The sequence below is a fragment of the Pomacea canaliculata genome, linkage group LG5 (genome assembly GCF_003073045.1).
Source record: "Pomacea canaliculata isolate SZHN2017 linkage group LG5, ASM307304v1, whole genome shotgun sequence".
Classification (NCBI taxonomy): Eukaryota; Metazoa; Mollusca; class Gastropoda; order Architaenioglossa; family Ampullariidae; genus Pomacea; species Pomacea canaliculata.
The window spans coordinates 14,076,760-14,098,425 of record NC_037594.1 but is presented as its reverse complement, the minus strand read 5'-3'; the positions used below and the strand labels follow the sequence as shown (position 1 = coordinate 14,098,425).

Genomic DNA, 21,666 nt, shown 5'->3' with positions numbered 1-21,666 from the left:
AAGCCACTAACTGAAACGGACAGAGAGACGTAAAACGCTCACACCTGAAGATGAGTAAAAAAAAAACTAATATACAAAACAGAATCATTTTTAACAGTGTTGATTCTGCTTTTTATCGACAAAACAAAAGCCATTGCAGATCATGTCTGTTATGTAACAAATTATATCAGACTTCTTTTTTTCAAGGAAAGTTAAACTTAACTTCATAAAAATTAACTCATATCAAATTTACGAAGAACAGTGAGTCTGTGTCCTTTTTCGAAGACCAAGTCAAAGGAAGAAAGTGGTTGGCAGCAGCAGTGGTGCTTGTTCTGACAAAGTACTTTACCGAGATGTGGTAAGGTCTTACAACTTCTGAGGCTGACACGGTGATTGAGCACAGAGAACAAAGTTCTTCAAATAATCTGCATGTATTTGTTCTTTCTTCTTCGTATCTTACTACCCAGAAGGACAAACGCTCGCGTGGAAGTAAATGATTAATTCACAAATATCAATTTCTTGTAGCATAAATTGTTCGTTAAACGGAGAAAGAAATTTTATGAAGTGTTGGAATGGCGGGAATACAATTTCTGAAACGCGCACCTTCTGCACTATGAACATTACTGCAATCTGCTTGCCTAGAAATGAACGGCGTTGTTAGAAGACTGTATCACACCTCAGGACATATAATTATGAAGCAGAGATACAAAAATTCCATCCATCACTACGACCTCAGTGAGTGGTCTGACTCCGTTGTGTGAGTGGAGTTTAGTCCTTGTTACTTGAGGACCAGGGTCAGCAAGACGTCGCGCAAGACGTGAACCCAAAGGTTATCTGCTGACCTCTTGTTTTCCGACAAGACAAAGTAGAGCAATGAAACCGAGAAACCTTCGCCATAAAATAGCTCAGGATTTCTAATCAGACATTTCAGCAGATGTTTGGCAGTGTATGGACACTGATAAGGACGGGTTACTACATCTAGGTCACAACAGCAGTGTACCTGATAATGAAGTCAATCATGACATCATGACGACATGATAGAGAAGTAGAAGGCAATCATTTGCAGCCTCCAGAGTAATCCAACGCACAATAAGGCTGCAATGGTTTAAGGTACTATTTACTCGTACACTTCAAGGTACTCAGCATCGTAGTTACATTTACCTGCTGTTTATTCAGTTTCTGTCGTTGGAAGCCTTAAGACGCTAATAACAAAAGGGTTAAGATGGTAAGCCTTCAATGATTTCGCAAGATTCAGTGATTTATTATTTCGTATTTTGACCCATTCCAAAGATATGATTGTATATAAATGCATTTTAAGGGAATTGTGGTATTTGAAAAAGTCTAAATTGAGACGAATGGACAGAGGGAGGCATATTCGTGATTTACTAATGAAACTATCGCGACACGTGGAAACAATCAAGTGCTACACTAAAATAGTCAGTCGTGTGTGCGTGTGTGTGTGTTTTATGGTATATCAACATGTTAGGAAAAATCAAATATGAATGGAAAATAGAATATAAAGGAGAAAAGAAGAAGAAGAAAGAAATGCAAAACAAATGTAAGAAAGGTAAACCAACCAAAAAACGAGAAAAAAACTCCTTAAATCACTGGGCACTATGAATCCCTCAAAACATTTTCTTTTAGAGCTTGTCATACCTATTGATAAATTCGCACAAAAAATGACAAAATTGCATTCCAAAGATTTGGTTGAATGTTTTGTTATGCTCTGTTTGCATTTATAATGATGTTACTGGCTTATAATGTTAAACTTGTATGGCAAAGAACAAGAAATCGTAATTCTCATACGTGTCACAACCAGTGCCGTTCAAACCAATCTTTGTCACAGAACACAATCACACATACAAGCAGAAAACATTCCCCCTGAAAGAACATTTTAATATGAATTTCTTGGACAAAACTCCACAGACTTTTAAAAGTATTTATTTGAAGTCATTATTTAGTTGCTTGCAAAAAATACAGTGTTCACTTTTCGTGTCCAAGCAATCTGTAAAATATAAGAACGGGAGGATAGATAATTCAACGAAATGCGAGAGTTTATATTAAATTGAAGTTCAGTTTGTTTCTAACTATAAACTAAATATATGAAAAAATTGATAATTCGTTAAAGTCTTCAACAAGACAGTAATCAATAGCTGGGTAAAACTGTATATTTCTTGTATTTCTGGAATCATACAGTAATTCCGATTTGTCTGCATGGGGATATTATCCAAACCTTTTATTTTTGATAATGTCAAGCCTGTTTTATTTCCTGATGAAACGCATCATTATAGATAAAAACGACTTCTAGCATTTTTAAGAAGACGCAGATCAAGCAAAACCATTTTGGCCTTTGAAAAGTTAGCTACAAATAAGTGCCCTAAAAATCGTACTTCAGTTATAAGAATCTGTCGGAAAGGAACGATAATGACAACAGAGTTTTGTTTAAATGAAATGTTATTACAAAAAGCAAGACCTTTTAAGAAATCGGCGTTAACCCTCTTTGTAGGCTTCTGAAGGGAATGACCCTCCATTAATTCCTGGTTGTTCTTCCTTACCTCATGGCAAGAGAGAAAGCTTAAAATGTGACGAACATGTCAATGGACACTAGGCGTATTTTAAGGGAGGAAAACAGTGCGATCGCCAGATAGTACAAAATACTTATTTATCCGGGTTCGCTTGGTTTATTTCCCAGCTGTCTAAATGATATTGTATTGGAGCGAAAAGGACGTAATCGATACTAATTCATTTAGTTTGAAGACAGGACTGAAAGATTACATAAAGTAAGCATTCAATTTTTAGCACACATTCTATTAATGTACTAAGATAATTTTGCCTATCTACGTCCATGCTTACACCGAGCACACCGATGGGCACAGGAAGATGAGTTCACCAGCTCCGGCGCGGCAGGTCGTCTCACAGACCGTCTCCGACACTGGCTGGTGGAAGACCAGGTTCAACTTCATCCAGTCCAGTAGCTCAGTGATGACGTTGCCTATGATCCAAATAAAACGATGCCACAAAATGGTGTACAGACATTAATTTTCTTGACTTGCAAAAGGAAAAAATGTCTCCTTATAAAGTAATAAAAAATATCTTCTCTTATCAAAGTAAATTGGTTCGAGCCCAGAAGGTAAGACACTGGCGTTGTTGAAATCGAACTTGACAAGTTGAGGTCAAACCATGTTTGTCATTGGATTAATTTATGCGCCAGCTTTGTGTTCGTGTGTGTGATAAATGATATCAAAAACATTGGGTTATGGAGTATAAAGACTCACGCTTGTCCACTTGAGGAGCAACAGCCGCAACAGCCAACAGGACCACCGGGAATATCAGGATCCTCTTCATCTTTGCAGACTATGGCAAAATAGTACTAGTTTTACTTACAATAATTCATCTTTTGCAATAACCAAATCTTGAAAAGATTCAGATTTTTTAATTAATAAAGGAGCAAAAAACTGTGGATGAGGTGGGCGAATTTACGCGGTAGTTCGTGGATACGAGCGTCTCATGGCCAGATCAGACTTGTAAACAAACATTGTCCAGACATTTAGAAGAGCATAGTCTGTTCACTTGAAAACCTGTTGAGATGAATCTGAGTTAAGTTTAGTTATTGTTTAAATCCTTTCAATCACAACGTTTCTGTAAATTATTATCAACTTCGCAAAATTTGATTAGTAGATCAGTTTTAAAGCAGAACGATTGTTAGATTTTTCCGAAGTATGTATTTTTCTGTCCATGCTTTTTTCTTTCATCTGTGTGTGTTTGTAATTTAATAGTCAACTCCCTGTTTAATGTTGGCTGTAACAGTCTTAGACCATGTCGGCTTATTCAATAAATGTGTAGCATGTGTGTAAACATTTGTACACGCCATGAACGCCTTCTTCAGGAACAATGTGTACTGAATAATGATCTTTTTAATATACTTTAACAGCCACAAACAGAAACTTGTGAACTGGGGGGAAAAAGTTTTATTACTAGAAGAACTTTTTTAGGACCTTTCTAATTATAAACATATATTTTATAGACTCTAAACAGTTGTTTCGCTGTGCTTTTCATAATACCAGAGAATAGTTCAGGTGCAAATAATTACAAAAACGACGATTGTGGTGACTAGCAGCACATCAGTGCCAGGTAGACTGCGATTGCTTACGTGGCATATGTGTCACCACACTTTGAGGAATATAAGATTTGACCAGATAAGACAGGATAACTTTTAAGTAAACAAGTTTGTACGGCCCGCGAATGATGTCATGACTATCAAATGGGCCGTTGGAGTTAAAAAGGGTTGCCCACCCCTGTTCTAAGAGGTTATTAGCAATGTGAGTGTGACATTGTTATAAAATCTTTGACTTTGTATACTGTTTATATGTAGTCTTTGAATTCTTTAAGAACTTTTTAAACGGTAAAGGTCCATTGTAATGCACTTACTTCTCAACCATGACTAGAGTCACATTCTCTTACCTTGACCGTTATACCTGTAGGTGTCCACAAATCTTGCCTAACGTGTGTGGTTGATGATCCAGTTTGCAACGAAAAGTTATTTTTCAGAGAACTTATTTTCGTATTTTGAACCTCTAAATAATCAAGTAAGGTATCTACTGAAAGAAGCGAACAGTCATGAAAAGGTAGGAAATGGGAGTGGTTGGAATTTATAAGGGCCACCGTCAGCGATAAGGTAAGTATACACGTCTTGTTCTGCTTTAGCAGTGACAGTGTATCATATCTTAGTGACTGTATATGCCAGTGGCCAAAACTTTGTAGGCCTTGACAATTTTAGAGAATGAAAGTTTGACCCTCTGCAGTTTGCACATTTAACTTCTCGGAGCTGATGTTGCTTAGCTTTTAGTTTTCACACCCCTTAAAAGACCTTAATATGCTACATGTTCAAACAAGACTGCTTTGATGCCTTGTTAGTTTTTAAAACCATCCAGCCATATTTTTTAAATAGAAGATTCTTCGAAGAATTTTCTCTCAACTATTAGCTGATAACTTGGATCATTCATTTTGTGATTAACAGGTGGCAATGAGTATATGCTGGTCAGACCTGAAATGTATTTTAGGTTTTAAAGGAACAAGATATAAACTACAGACCCCTCAGGTAGTGTGTGGGTAAGCAAACGGTCACGATGCACAACAGTACAACTGGTGTTCATCACATAAACTGTACGAAACACACTCGACTTCACAAGGGAGATAACCTTAGGAAAGCAAGAACTTACTCGAACTACAATTTTCTTGTCGAACAAGTCACTTAGATATCTAGTGTTATGCTTGATCTTCTATTTTTTTTCTTAGGTGATTGCTTCTGAAATCCTTAAAACGGAACATGTAAGCATGGTGAGTCACTCAAACTCCTAGAGACAACAGTCAGTGATCTCTAGCTGACCGTATTAAAATATACAACAGGGGCAGGATAAATGATATGTTTCAGAAAGACGGGCAACATGTAAATTAAAGATGAGTTAACGATCAACAAACAGAAACAGTTTTTTTCCTCCAAGATTTAATTTCTGTGCATTCACTTCTTTTACATGAATTTTTTGTAAGTCTCAAAGAGTACACCACCTTTCAGAGATCAGCTCACGATTACTGGGCCTGGTCCTCCATTTACCCTGCACAAAATATAAAATTTCGTTTCAACCTTGGGACAATGCTACTTTTCGAACAAAAAATATTTCCATCAACGCTCAAACAAGCAGCAGACCTGTTTTAATCTGTGGACTTTCTTATGTACTCGGCATTTTATTTATGTTGTTTGTGTAATAACTAGGAATGCTTTTTACTCAAATTTGCCAATTTTTTTCTCAGCTAAGAAAAAAGTTGCTGAAATGATGGTGAACAGTGTTGATCCAGCGTTTGCGTTGGGAAAGTCCATGTGTATGAGAGAGAGAGAGAGAAAGAGTGTGTGGGGGATGGATGGGGAGGAGTAGCCGCATGTATCCGTTTTTGTGACGATGTAGACCTGTTTACTCACAATCCACAAACTTCTGGGCACAACAACTTCAAGGCACCTGCGATGGTTTCACAGACAGTTTCACAGCTGGAGGATGATTGCAGTGCAGCCTCTACCTTGGCCACCAGATCGCTGACGCTAGCTGTCCTCCACGCAAAGTGTCATGATTTCATTTACATATGCTTAGACTCTTTATACAATTGACAGAAAAAGACACTTCAAACAGGAAACAGTATTTACTTAACTTCGAAGGCACTTTAAATGTATTTCAAATAGGTTGGAGCTTGGAAACGAGAACAATAACTGGTCGATATACCGACATATTGACCTACCAATAGTAAAGCGTTCGAAGAAGAAAATCATTTTTTGCGTGATCATTTTGATTGAAATATTGTCAAACTGACTTTTCAGAATATTGTGAACACATCTGATCTTATTCAAGATCATGTTTTTCTCTATCTTTACGTAAGTCTTGATTCTGATGATAGAGCTATCAGGATCGTAGAATTTTTAGTAGAAATATCTACTGTGTATCATTTACACATTTTTGTACAAATGCACAGAACAGAAAAAGATATATCCAGTTCAGTAACAAAGTAGTGTCATGCAACTACTAACTTTTTAAATTATCTTTGCAGCTCACGTAGTAACAGTCGCTTGTCGACGTCAGCGGCAGCGACCACAGCCACGAGGACCAGCAGGACCACGATGTACACCTTCATCCTCTGACACTGGGGGCCGACAAACAGTTTAAGTAATCGTGGAAATATGATCTGCATTTCTTATTCCAATGAATTTAAGGAAACAAAAACTAAACTCCTACGATGCAGTCAGACAATACTCTCACTAAATTCAAGTTGACAATTTATTCTAACTACTGCAGCTACCACTTTCATTTTAGCATTAACAAAAGATCATGGCCGACACCAAGCGAAGATTTCACGTGGTTTGTGCTCGATTGTGGTCTATAGTGATTTTTTACACACAACGGAGCACCGCCATGTCAGAAGTATAGGAAGTATACAGAAGTCCTTTGTCCACTGTCTTAATTGATTGACAGGTACTACATTTCATACAACTCATAGCTGATCCACGTGTATTAAATAAAGCAAATTGCTAAGATGCAGCAAGGAAGCTATTAGCTAAAAGAATTCTTCGAGCTGCACTTCCATACCTTTGGTTCTAGAGCAGACGTAGTCTTACAACAGATGTTGACGCCGAGATTCTACAGGTGTTGCTCTTTATTTATATTCGCTGCGTGACGATCACGTGGTCACTGATCAGTAAGATTTTTTAAAATGAAAATTCTACTTTTGCTAGTGTGAATAAATAGGACTTGGTCTTGATAATGGATAAAATGTTCATGATAAACGGTAGCTTACAGGCTACGCACCCTGACATATTTTTATTAAAACATTTTTTACTGGCTCCCAGTATATGGTCAATTTGTGGACTTCGATATTTTTTAAAAGTAAAAAGTTCATCATAAATAACTTCAAAGTAATTTGTAAGTGATGTGTCAAAATGTTTTACTTAAGTTTCATGGTTTTATAGGGTTTGATATTGCTTCTAGAGATGGCTTTCATGAAGATTTGGAAAAATAAGTGAAAAAAGCTAAGGCCTATAAAAGAATTTCAAGTAAACAAAAAGTTTAGCAAATCCAGCCACAGTCTATAGAACAGCTTTTGAAATAAAGAAAACACTAAAAAAGAAGGCATCTGATTATTCGAGGAGGGGACTGTGACTCCTACATTACATTATATTATAATACCTTTCAAACTATTTGCTTGATGGAGAATCAGACTGGTGTACATCTGGTGAGCACAGACTTAGAGTCTGTCTAGCAATTGTCATGATCTGTTCATGGCACTGAGATTTTCTATTGAATACGAAATTGTTTGTGCTGACCTTCTGAGTAGTGCCAACAGTCAGTTAAACTAATCCTCAACAGCAGCTACACGAATATCTTATGAAGACCTCTAACTAAAGTACCAGCAAGATGGGAGATAAGCTAGAAGTAGACTTACTGTGAACCTTACAGCCTGCTAGAAACGTGGGTTATTGCCCTTCTTTGTTTTAAGCAGCATTGATTGTCGCCCTCGTCCAATTTTTGTTGTTTTGTTTTGGGGGTTGGGGATGTGGTTCCTGTTAGTGTTCTTCTTACTTTGAAAAGAGAAGAAGCCAGGAGAAAGACTGTTGTGTCTTTGTTCATTATGAAGCTTCGGATCTGACGGAGGAGACATCAAAGAAGACTCTCAATGAAAGAGATAATGATAGCATTTATTATAATCTGGTATATGTAGTAACTTGAAGGTCTACTGAGGCCGTGTCCCAGCCAGAAATCGTCAAAGTAATTAAAAGGTCTTTGTGTACAGAGTTTTACTGAAGTATCATGCAGGATCGATGGCCGTACATAGCCATGGAAATGCAAAACCAGCAACAAAATTGTTTTTATAGGTTTATTTTAAATCGTCGGTTTTTTTATGCGTTTAAATATCTGTATGTAGGGTAAGGTGGACAGAGTCCCGAAGAGATCAGCACTCATAGACCCAGTTCTTGAATCACTCTGCAACGTATAGAAATGTAATGTCTTACATGGAAAAGTTTCAACTTTTTTTTTTAGCAGTGTGTATCTTCATCCTAACGACTTTCAATAGGTATTTAAAGAAAAGCAGGTATACTGCTTTATCATATTTAGTACATAAAGCCACTAAAACTCATATTTTATATGCAGTAACACGTACGGATATATATATTATATATACTCAAACTAATTTACATTGATAAATTTGAGAGATAAAAAATAACCAAGACACGAAAACAGCACGTATGGAGGTGCATACGTGTGTATCAGTGTCTGTGTCAATGTGTCTGCGTAAAAGAGAGAGAGAGGAAGTGAGTGAAAAGGGAAAAGTCAATAATAATTTTGAACGGTTTCAAAAGAATATTGTTGTTTTATGCTATCATTGTAAGTTGTGTAATTTATATCTGCAGATTTAATCTATTGTTTGTTTGTGGCTGCTGTTTGAGCACAAATGAAATGCACTGACATGTGACAAGCTGGACTACACAATTGGGACTCATCGCCAGCAACAGCAACGCAGAGAGATTGACAGATTTCATAGGTCGCGGAATGGTGAGATGCCAGTGCGGCCTTCAGCTGGCTGACCAGATCATTGAAGCCAGCTACCGTCCACAAGAACAATTTTTTGATTAAGCTTTCAGACATTTTCATAAACAGAAGTAACATTAATGTGTATTATTACTGCAAAAGATAACTGACTTTATGATGTAATATTTGAATATTTTTATTAATAAAAAGTAACTAATATTATGCGTATGTTATTACTGTCAACGTAATGCTAAGTAGCTCTTTCAGGATTTTCTAAACGATCAACTGTTTCTGATAATCATGCAAGCATGTGACCTTCAACTTTGCCTAGTTATGTGGATTCCATCACTGAGATATTTATATTGAAACTAAATACATTTTTTAAGATCGTCGTATGTCTAAAATAAATATTAATATTTTCACCCGTTTGTACTCAACAGGGAAAAAAATGTTAAACAGATGTTTTCATAGTTTCTGCAAGTTCACAGAACTTTCGCTGAATAATTCACGAATCTATTGTCTCACCTACAGGTATAAATATAAAACTAGGTAGGAAGGCATATATAAAAAAAAACAGAAACAGGTGGAGGAGAGATGGGAGTAGACCATCTTATCTAAACTCTAGTCACTGACACAAGAAACTCACACAGAAATGCTTGATTGAAGTCAGCGGCTGCGGCCACAGCCATGAAGACCAGCAGGACCACGATGTACGCCTTCATCCTCAGAGTCTGTTATGTAGAAACTTGCTTGATTACTAATGGCAGAGCGGTCTGATATAGATTGTGTCTTAATTTGTGAATTTGGAGTTCAAGAAAAATTAAATTTCGTATCTAAATCTTTTGACGGCGATTTTAAGGAGACATTGTAACTCTGACAACACTAACAAACCGACTGGCTCTTGACTATTTGGAGGGAACTGAGGGTGCTGCGCATTTGGGAATCTTCAAGACATGGAGTTACGCCGAGGGTGATGTCCCTTTGCCTAAGTGGCTGGAGGATGAATGCTCTTCGTCGTTTTCCTGCTGATCTGCGTCCACATCGAATATCGATGCAATAGATACCGCGGAACTCGGGATTGTGGTTTGACCTTCCATATGAACCTTACAACAACTCTCACGAACCTTAGAAGCAATACTGTTATTAAAGATCCAGTTCAGTGGACTCCACGGCAACCACATTTATGCTGATTGCATTTATCTTCTTCACTACAGGGGCAGTCTTTGGTGTCTTTGTTTCTAGACTAGTTCCCATAATTATTATGTCTGTTTTTTGCGGTTTTTTTTTTAGGTGCTTTAAGTCTACCTTTCAATGGGGTACAACATTTTCTCAATCAACGTTTTATTTTCCTGCAAATTATGTCTGCATGTTTTTGTCTTCATGAAGGTACATGTGATGCCAGTCCTAAGAAAGTGTGTACGCCTTGAACCCGGCTGATGATAAAGAAAGACAGTATATAAATGTCTGTTATTGTTTTTTATATTAGCGACATGGATATGTCACAAAACTAGCCCGATAGTGTCCTACCAATTCTAAGGGATTACGCAGAATAAACGATACGATGTCTAAAGAAAGAAAGTCACCAGGTTATGACAGAGCTGGGCTGGCCAAACAGAGATGATGAAGCAAGAAAGGCACTTGTTGCTCTGTGCTAAATAATGCAAACAATTAGAGAAGTTCACAACCCTACTAACCGATTGACAGACAGTTAAACGCAAATGGATTGGAGACCATCACTGAAAAGTATAAGCGATAAAGCAGAATAATTATAAATTCTTTAGACTGTCTTCTTACCTTTGACTTTTTTAACGATGATCTGAAATTCTCGAGATGCTTAGACACCACGAGCCTTGCTTTTTATTCGCGTTGAACACGTGACTATCAGAGACATGCATACAGCGCATGGCTGACTTTTAGGACAAAATCTGTTGTTGGGGTTAGTAACAGAAACTGGGACGAGATAACCTGAAAAAAAACTTTGCTATTAAAGGTAATACTTCCTGGTCTGTTTTAAATAGGATTGGTTGTTCATTATATTGTAAGACATGGGTCATGGACTTTTGTAATTATTTAAAAGAAACGGTGCAAGCATAAGAATTCTGCTTTATTAATTTATGCTGACATATTGCGTTGACTGATTTCATTTTTCTCGAGGGTAGGAGATCTTTCGTTTCATCATCATTGAGTTTAAGTTTGCTTGTTACAATCCAGTCTTTGCTGTCACTATGTCACTTTGATTAAAATACTAAAATATATATTTTTAATGATTAGTTGAAAACTGAAATATGAATTATTAGTTATAAATATTAAGAGATAAACAAATTCTGAGGTCTAGTTTTTGTTTGGGGGGGATCTTCTTGTTCGTGTTCTTTGTACTTTAGTGCACCGGATCTTTCTGGACTTTAAGACCAGCAGAGGAGAGTAAGACTGTTATGTCTGTGTTCATGTTGGGGCTTCGGATCTGACGGAGGAAACATCAAAGAAGACTTTCAATGAGAGAGTCAGTAACTCTAGATATTTGTCTTTAGGTATAAAATGAACACATAGACCACTTAACTGTTTATATCAGCTTTATTTGATACTGTCGACTGGCTGAGACAAAACCCTGAGCAAGTCAGCACTCATCCGATCGTTCTTTGCAGTTCTGTGATGACGCTGCAACGTTTACAAATGTCATCTCTTACAGGTGATAGTGGTTACCTTGTAATGTGCAGTGTGTATGATAATCATTGTGATTTCGAAAAGATCTTTAAAAAATCCTTTTATCACTTTCATTACAAAAGATTAACAAAACTTATATAATATATATATACTAAGATGGATATTTGTAGATTAACAAGGATTTTCTTTCTGTTTGTGGGCCTGTGTGTTTGTTTGTTTGTTTGTTCGTGTGCGTGTACGCCTAGCGCGTGACGTCTCAACTGTCACTGTGAACGGGTTCTAAGACATTTCTGTACACTAATACATTTAAATGTATATTTACATCCATCATTTGTGTACGGATGTCAGAGTTATTACGAGTACAAACAAGATGTACTCACATGGGGCAAGATACACCACACAAGGAGGATCTATCACCAGCAATGGCCTCGCATACATTTTCGCAGACAGTAACGTTGACATCAGAGAAGGATGACAGAGCGACTTTCAACTTCTCCAGCAGGTCACCGAGGTTAGCTTTTGTTGGTACAGAAGGACATCATAATTAAGGTTAAAGATCATCCTTAAAAGATCCTATATAACAAATACCCCATTATGTATTGTAACAGCATTATTGTTTACTTAACGAAGCAGCAGACGTGATTTTCTTTATTTTGCAAAGGCCATAAATTACTTATAATTTCTTAGCAAATTGATACAGAGCGCTACATACAGAGAGAGACAGAGACTGAGAGAGATGAGATGAGACTGCATCATAAGAAGATTAGCTGTTGACAGAAGACACTCACGCAGATTGAGTCGTTTGTGGACATCAGAGGAGGCTGCCAAGGCCACGAGTGCCAGCAAGACAACGATGTACACCTTCATTCTCAGAGTCTAGGATATACAAAAACTGCTTTTTATATAGCCTGATGCCTCTTAATTGTTTTGAAAATAATGGTTTTAATCTGCGAATTAAGAGTTACTTTTAGTATTTATGAATTCTACATATTTCGACGGGGGTGTCAAGGGAACAGAGTATTTGACATCACTAGCAAACTGACTAGGAGTTACTGGTTTGGACGGGGGTAAGGGGGGCCTGAAATTCTTAAAGCTGTCTTTAATGCTTGATTGTATTAATATAGAAATTACAGTGGAAAGTAAACAAAGATAACATAGTACGAATGATACACGAAGTTTATGGAAGATTTATTTGTCCACTGACTTTTTTTAAAGGTCAAGTGGCTTTATCCACTTTGTCCTAATCCACTTCTTTCGTTTACTGCGATGAACAAGGAGATTCGCTCTAATGGGACCTGAACTATTCTGTTTTAACTTCTGTTTTGAATTTTCGAGAATAGTCATACATCTCCATAACAAATCACAGCAAACATTTAAGTAAATCGCTAATAGGATGTTTCAATAGGAAAAGTGGACACATTAGCTTAAAATGTGCGGCGCCAATGATAGCAGACATTCCTTGAAATAAAGATGACGATTAATAGTAAAAAAAAATGTAATTAAAAGTTAAATTCAAAATGAATTGCCTGAATTTTGTCAATAGGAATTCATGAATGTGCATGGCCAAAGAATATAAGAATATAAAATCTCCTACCCGTGACTTATCTTCTTATCTCAGTTTCTTTAACGGACGTGGGATGTCGCAGGACGTGCAGATAAGACGCCTTTTATTCCATTTTTATGTCTGACTGTTGCAACCGTCACTGAACCTCATTACTGACATGTTATGATAAGACTACGTTTGTTTGTGCTGTTGACTGCTCATAAGAAATCTTCGCTAAGTTTTAAAAATCCTTCATGGCGAATCTTTTGTTGGGTTCACAAAGGTAAAATGTACCCACCGGTCCTGCCCGTTGCTATTGGCGTCGGGGCCGAACTTGACTTTCCAATCCCCGAATACAAGGATATCATTTTTCGGCACTGTCTTCATAACTGTGTCTATTAGTGAAACTTCTCTGTTTCTCTGTCTTCCTGCTTGCAACTTAGACCATCACCTTAACAATGGTGACATCTACAAGCTTAGCGAAGGTGCAAATAGACAGAGGGCTGACAATCTTATAGTCTTCTCAGAACCATTAGTCATTCGTCAGGGTTGCTTCATTTAAACAATTGTCACAAATCCATTTCTTGGAAACATATCATACTTTTATTATTTTATATTAACGCATCACATTTAGATGTACAAATTACAATGCACATAATAAACAAACTACTGCTTTGAAATATTTATTTCACATCGCCAACTGAACATCAGGAACATGCCGCAACTCTTTATCGGTCAAAACCAAGACTGCAAAGTCGACAATGAAATTTAAACATTTATTGTGAAGTTCAAAAACGTAATTTTCCACTAGTTTTGTATTGATTGTTATTTGTTTGTGAATCCTTAAATAATTATCTATAAATATTAATACTCTTGAAAATAAGTAATATTTATGTTTAAAAAGTCGCTTTCTACTATTTCATTTTAGTTACACGAAAAATATGTTCTAATCTTTTTACTTTTAGATGTCATACTAATAAGGTAAAAACATGATCAAACACTAAGGTAAGAATTCTTTCCCCTTCAAACGCAGCAAAAATAATAAAAGTAATTTTTTTACTAATATATCCGAGTGAATACTATAGAAATAATAAAATTAAATGTAAATAGTCAACAGAAAGTTATAATATTCTACTCACATGGCACACAGTGCACCACACAGAGCAGCTGGGTATTCACTCACTGCAGCGCAGCCAGCATCACAGGTGTGTGACGTCAGCACTTGACCGTGAGCGTGCAGGTAACTTTCTATCTTGGCTTTCCATTCATGTAGGTCTGTTCATTATTAAATGGTAGTTTCTATCATTTATGTGAAGCTTTAAACATCTACCATCTTAGGTCTCAGACTTTTAAATCTTTTAATTTTTTTTTAGTTGTCTGATCAACTTTTTAGTTTCCATCTTCAAGAAGAGTTATTGATGTAGCTATCCCAAGTCACCCAAAAAGGCATCGTATATCAATCAACTTTTTTTCCTCTTCATAATCATCATTAATTAGTAGTGGCAATATAGTATTGGTAATTCTTATTCAGTGATTTATGTGCTTTTTAACTACATCAACAAAATACTTACCCAATAATAATCGCTTGTCGACCTCAGCGGCACAGCTCAGAACTACAAGTGCCAGCAGGAACACGATGAATATTTTCATTTTCAGAGTCTGAGGTAAATTATCAAAAAAAAATTATCCATTGAATAAAACTTGTTCTTACTTATTTAAAAGCAAATGGGAAACAGATTAGCTATAATAAGATATAATGTGGCCATAGCTTCCAGTTATATTATTTTACCTGTTCTGCTGTAGCAGACTACCAATGTAGACGTCCACACACAGGCAGTCTTGCTTTTATTGACTTGCATGCGTGATTGTCTGGCATATTCCTGATGACCCTGACCGAGAACTTATCTGTATCGTGACACACCCTCTAAAATCTAGTAACGATAATGTCCTTCGAAATAATCCTGAGAGTTTCTGTTTGTCGTTTTTTTATCGCAGAAAGTAGTGAAGCATTGGACATTAGCTTACATTATATATTGATATGTAAAGCGATGAAACTTTTATTTGCAAACAATAAATGGTTCTACATGGTGTGTGCTGGATAGTGTGTGTGTGTGTGTGTGTGTGTGTGTAGATGAGTACAGGATAGATATATCTTTGAAGAGAAGATTGCGAAGACGAGAGAAATGCCATTTAGAAAGATAGCAAAAGTTTTGACCAGTGACCACAGCTCACAAAAATTAGCGGAATGAGCTTCACCTGACCGATTTGTAATTCAAATCTAGCTTGAAATATTTGTAGGTTGCTAAAGAAAAGGATTTTGTTCCTATATAATCTGTTTCATATTTATTATAAACATACTTTACAGACTCCAAACAGTTGTTTCTCAACGCTGTATTAATTGCTTGATAGGTTTTGTGCACCTAATTACCAAAGAGCGGAATAGGGGGGTGGTGCAGAGGACAAACACCTTAGCTGCAAAACTACAGCTTGACCAAGTAGTAGCCGTAGTTTTAAGTAGATAATTTTGTATGTCTCGCAAATGATGTTATAAATATCAAAATGGTCATTGGAGAAAAACAATTTCCGCATTCCTAATTTAAGCTCAGTGATGAGCTACGGGATACCAAAGATAATGGGATAAAAAAGGCATGTTTCTAAGCAGTCAGTTTTTTAAAAGAAATATTTTAATTACTACGCAGTACTCACTCTAGCTGATTTGTGATGTTTATCATTATTAAGCAGAAATGTCTATTTAAAACATACTGCCTCCGTCGATACTTGTGATTAATTGATAATACAGTTTACTGTGTGGTGGAGTTGTCTACAGTACTTTCAAATCGGCATTAGTCATGTTGATGAAGTCTTCCTGTCAAATACAAAACAAGCAAATTGTTTTCTTTCAAAGGTGTATTATTATCATCGGCTGTTGTTGTACCAGCAAGCCAAGGGTGAGACAGAGTCCTGAAAAGAGCAGACCTCATCCAACCAGTTCGCTAATGACGCTGCAACGTAGAGAAATATCTTACAGACTACCTTGCTTTGCACAGAGTACATATATCATTACGACTCAGGTATTTGAAGAAAAACACCTTTACTGCTTTATGATGTTTAGTGCAAAGAGTAATCAAACTCACATGTTTATATTTAATAATATACTTTACAAAAGAGTATATAGAACTCTATATGATTTATAATATTACATTTAAATACTCGAATATACTCATTCACGTTGATAGATTTAAGAGATACAAAATACAACCAAAACATAAAAAACACTTATGTAGAGAAGAAGGGTCTGTGTGAGAAAGAGAAGATTAGAAACAATTGTGAATAATTTTTAAAAAATCTTTATGTTGTTCTGATTGATTTGTTGCTCTCACTGTAGGGAAACTAATGTATTAATATCTGCATGTATCTACGTACATGGTTGTTCTTTATGTTATCAAGAGCTCTCATGACATGCACTCACAGTTCACAAGCTGAAGGACACATGGAGGATGCAGAGCCAGCGACGAAGTGACACGTATTCTCACAGGCAGTCATGGTTAGGACAGAGTGAGCCTTCAGCGTGTTCACCAGGTTCGTGAAGCTCCTCACTTCATGCTGCAAAAAATTCCATTTTGTGTCTTCTATGTTTGTATTTTACTGTCTGCATAGTTATTTCTATTTCTGTCCATGCTTCCTACTTGTCTTAATCGTTGATTGCATGCTCCTTCGTGATGGTGGGCTCATAATCACTCTCACCAAGAAGCAAGGTGTATATCAATCAAACGTTGTTTTATTAATATTTTTTTAGTCAAGTTAAGAGTCTTATGAGACAGCCAGTCAGTCAAGATTTAGAGATTTAAAGGAGAACACAATCTTGAAAAGGAGTTTACGTACCCTAAACACATTTTTCTAAAAGCTACACACATTACAAAACAAAACTGTAAATACAGAACCACCAAATAGTGTTTTCTTAAATTTTATATATATATATCGTCGGCTGTTGTTATAGCAGCAAGACTAAGATGAGGACAGACATCACTCATTTACTCACTTCTTGGACGACTCTGCAACATATAGAAATTTAATAGCTTACATATAAAAGTTTCAACCTTGCTTTGCGCAGAGTGCATCTTAGTCATTAAGACTTTAAAAAGGTCTTTAAAAACAGAGATACTGCTTTATGGTGTTTAGTACATAAAGCCATCAGAACTCATTTGATTATATTTAATGATATACTAAATATAAAGATATCTAGAATTACAGATGATATATATATATAAGAAATGTTTCAATATACTGAAATATACTTATTTATAGATATTAGAGATAAAAAATTAGCAAATACATGAAAACAACACGTGTGTAGAGAGTAAGTGTGCGTGTGTGAGTGAGAGAGAGAAAAGAGAAAAGAGAAAAGAGAAAAGAGAAAAGAGAAAAGAGAAAAGAGAAAAGAGAAAGATCAAATATATATATATATGAAATTGTAAATAGTTTTTACAAAAAAAAAAACGTCTGGAAGCTAATGCATTTCTATCTGCATGTTTAATCTATTGTATGTACATGCTTGATGTTTGTGTTATCAAGAGCTCTAATGACATGCACTCACATTTCACAAGCTTCATTACACAAGAGGGGCACAGTGCCAGCAATTCTGTGACACTCAGCCTTACAGACACTGAAGGTTACAGCAGAGTGAGATGCAAGCACCAAGTTCAGCCTGTTCACCAGGTCATGGATCTCAGCTATCGTCCACAATGAACAATGCCTCCATTAAGTTTACAGATTTTCCTTTACAGTTTCAAGAAAAGAAATACGGTATAGTGGGTATACTATAACAGGAAATAAATAATTCACTTAATGAAGCAGTAGACATGTGTCGTATTCTTGTCCTTTAATTATCCTTTTAGTTATAAAAAATAACTAATATTATAAATGTGGTTACTCTCAACACTTTATTGACAGTCCATAAGAAAAAGCGGTGGAAATTGTTTTCAAACCTTTTCATGCATCATTTTCTAACAATTGGTCTTTATTCCTATCGTTATAGCACAATCAACACGATATAGCAGTAATATATCACGTGAGGGTCATTTAAGCAAGTTAGTCATAAATTTACTTACTAAGCGTTCTTCTTTATTATAACTTTTCAAAACTTACCAACATCTATGTCCACCTTACTTGACATAAATATTCAACCATTTTAAGAAATGAGTGGAATAAAAGTGTGCCTTCTCGGCTTATGTCATAAATTTCTGAGCTACATTTGAAAAGATGCTTCTATATTATTAAAAGCAGAATCAAAAGACAGAGACAGGCAGAGACAGGTGTGAACATCTATCGTAACAAACTCTAGTGACCAACACCTGACACTCACGTAGTAACTGTCGCTTGTCGACGTCAGCTGCAGCGACCACAGCCACGAGGACCAGCAGGACCACGATGTACACCTTCATCCTCAGAGTCTGTTATGTAAAAAACTGTCACTAGTGGGAGTGGTCTCTTATGTAAATTATGTCTTAATTTGAGAATTTGGAGTTGGAAATTAATTTCGTATTCTGAACATTTTAACAGTGATATCAAGAAGACAATGTAACACTACCAAATGCTTTTGTAGAGATGGAGGGAGCTGCGGCAATAGTTGTTCTTCAGTCTCCAACAGACTAAAGGGGATCTTCAAGACTTGATTTTACGTTTAGAGTGATGTCCCTGCATGTTTCTTTTGTCATGAAGGTGGATGTGATGTTCGCCCTGAAATGGTTTGTTCGCTTTTCTTTCTGTATGTAATAGCCCTAAACCGGGATGGTGCTGGAGAAAGGAGATATAAAAATATTGTTATTATTAGTGACTTGGACATGGCACAAAAGGTGCACGATAGTGACCTACCTACTTCTTCGAATTTCTTTTACCTTCCCCTCTGTAGAAGATGACGGATGTTGTCAACTGGAAGTCGTCCACACACTGGCAATCTTTGCATTTTATTATCTGATACGTTGAAAATGTCGTGACTGACAATTTTTTTTTATATTTTGGCATATCCTATTTTTAGTTAAGTCTACAGAAAAATATAGATAAGAAGGGAAGAAACTGAAACTAAATTTTAAAAGTGTACGACAACGTGAGCACAATTTTCTACATTTTGTAACCATTTACTTTTACTTTGTTATCTTTACTTTTTCCCCCTCTTTTAACAACTATATGAATAAAGCATTTATTAAAGTGTGTGACAAAGCTTCCCTTAGACCACTTAAATAAGATCTCATCACCCGTGGAATAAACCTGCGAATAAGAGTGTGACAATTAGCGAAGTGAAGCTAAGAAGCGAACCACGAAAAATCTCTTCAGCACAAAAAAAGAAGACTATGTCATCCTGTAGAGCTGCTTACCACAGTAGCCTGTGTCTGGCACCCGTGTAATGGCCCGTGTGAACGTATGGTGTCAATTGTTATTAAGTTTTCTGTTAAGAATTTAACAGGTAAGAACATTGTACATTGAATTGCGCTCTTCTCGGTTCTTGGCGAGTGATACAAGCGAGTGTTTGCTCAGTTCTTGGTTCCTTATAAAGCAAAATGACGTCAGAAGTAGCTGCCACAGCCAGGAGGACCGCCAGGGACACGATGTATACACCTTCATCTTCAGACTATATGATGTAAAGAGTATTTTTTTTTACTTATGGAGGAGCTCTCTGATTGTTCTATTAATAATGTTTGAAAAATGTGAATTTAGAGTTTATATATATATACACTTATTTTATTCTGGTACTCTAGAACCTTTAACGAGGGTGTCAAGCAGACACTGTAGCTATGACAACACTAGCAAACGGATTAGCTGTTGCTGAGCTGGATCATGTAGGCACATTAGTTCTTTTTCAGTCTTCAACATGATAAAAGGTTTCTTCAAGAAATGATTGGACGTGTAGGGTTGCATCAATGGCAGGGACATGGAAGATAACATAAATAGTGCACGATGATGTCCTCCCAAGTCCAGAGGTTTAAAGAGCGGTACTTTCTAAATAGAGAGAACTGCAGGACGCTAAGTCTACTCAGCAAGGTTATGATGAAAGTAATAAAGAATCGCATTGGTACCACCAATAAGTAAATGTGAACAAATTAACAGGAAGACTAGACCAGGTAAGAACACAGTGTAGGAGACCTTTGACTCTCGCAGCAGGAGCATCAGTGGGATCTCTATCGCAGCTTCTCCGGCTTTAGAAATGAAAGTTTCTCTTCCAAGAGGGACCTGTCATTTAACTGGGACGAAATGAACCTAACTTGGACCAGTAAGAGTTAAAGGAGGAATAAATAATAATTGTAAACGATAATGATGGTTTTATGTATCTACTGCCTTTATCAAAGATTCCGCAGTTTGATCCCAAGTTGTAAACACCCTTGGCCCGTCTTTTATTTTGTTTTTTGTCTATGGTGATGTATAATCAGCAGAAAACAAAATCACATCAGTACAAGAGAAAAAGTTTCTGTAGACTATCTCCTTACCTCTGATTTATGAGCGGACTGGGGTCTTGCAAAACCTGCAGACCAGACTACTAGTGTCTTGCCTTTTATAGGGAAACGTGACTGTCAGACACATCCTTACTGGGTGTTACTCACTTTTTATGTCTATTTTTTGTTGGTGGTCGCAACAAACATTGCTACAGAATGACTTAAAAAACAGTTTGAGGAAAAATGATAAGGCGCCTTATCTATATTTGGATGGAAGTATATGCTGAAATAGAAATAATTTCATTTTTTTAAATTTTAAATCACAGCTTTTGTGTTTTAATATTTGGAAGAAATATTTCAAATATGAATATTTATTTTTAAATATATTTTAATACATATTTATAAAGTTAATTTTAGAGTGCCTAAGTGTAATTTATTAGGGCGCTTACGCATGATGAGCTAAGGTGACCATGTGAAGTTTTTTTCTCTGCTAATTGAAGGTGGCATAAGGCTGGATGTGAGCATCAAGAAAATTTACAAAAGAGCAAATTTAAGTATCACGATTCTAATCAGTGTTCGGATTCCTGCTTTTCCTGCACTAGAACAACATGAAGATGTCATCATTTCCATTCATGCTAAAGAGTTCTTACTCTTCCTGCGATCTTTAGACCTTTCCCTTAGCACGTCGAACCTTTCATCTTAAATAATTTCAAAGGAGAAGCCATCTAAAAGGAAGACAGAAAGGAGAGGGGTTACAAGAAACAGCAAATCCCACCATTACTGCAGCTTTAGATGGATGCACAATAACACAGCAACAAGACCATCACATGCATATCTGCTCCTTCAAACATGCTATCATACAATAATAGTTCAGTGAGTGAGTGAGTGAGTGAGTGAGTGAGTGAGTGAGTGAGTGAGTGAGTGAGTGAGTGAGTGAGTGAGTGAGTGAGTGAGTGAGTGAGTGAGTGAGTGAGTGAGTGAGTGAGTGAGTGAG

The 21,666-nt window shown here is 36.5% G+C and overlaps 1 long non-coding RNA gene across 11 annotated transcripts; it reads right to left on the bottom strand.

Annotated features, from left to right (window-relative positions):
* Nucleotides 1-1,904: 1,904 nt before the first annotated feature.
* On the bottom strand, nt 1,905-20,757 carry LOC112564966. 11 transcript variants are annotated; one of them, XR_003099315.1, is made up of 23 exons: nt 19,143-19,186; nt 18,836-19,041; nt 18,611-18,698; nt 17,843-18,024; nt 17,288-17,300; nt 16,718-16,851; nt 15,038-16,250; nt 14,820-14,907; nt 14,388-14,523; nt 13,300-13,995; nt 12,494-12,581; nt 12,086-12,221; nt 11,602-11,699; nt 10,839-11,009; nt 9,691-9,775; nt 8,983-9,118; nt 7,107-8,498; nt 6,576-6,663; nt 5,954-6,074; nt 4,441-5,591; nt 3,255-3,333; nt 2,833-2,971; nt 1,905-1,984 (listed from the first exon to the last, which is right to left on the bottom strand). It is a non-coding gene; the product is annotated as an uncharacterized LOC112564966 (long non-coding RNA). The 11 variants fall into 11 exon arrangements; XR_003099312.1 differs by having other exon boundaries at nt 17,843-17,978; XR_003099313.1 differs by lacking the exons at nt 18,836-19,041; nt 19,143-19,186 and adding an exon at nt 20,727-20,757 and having other exon boundaries at nt 17,843-17,978.
* Nucleotides 20,758-21,666: the final 909 nt, after the last annotated feature.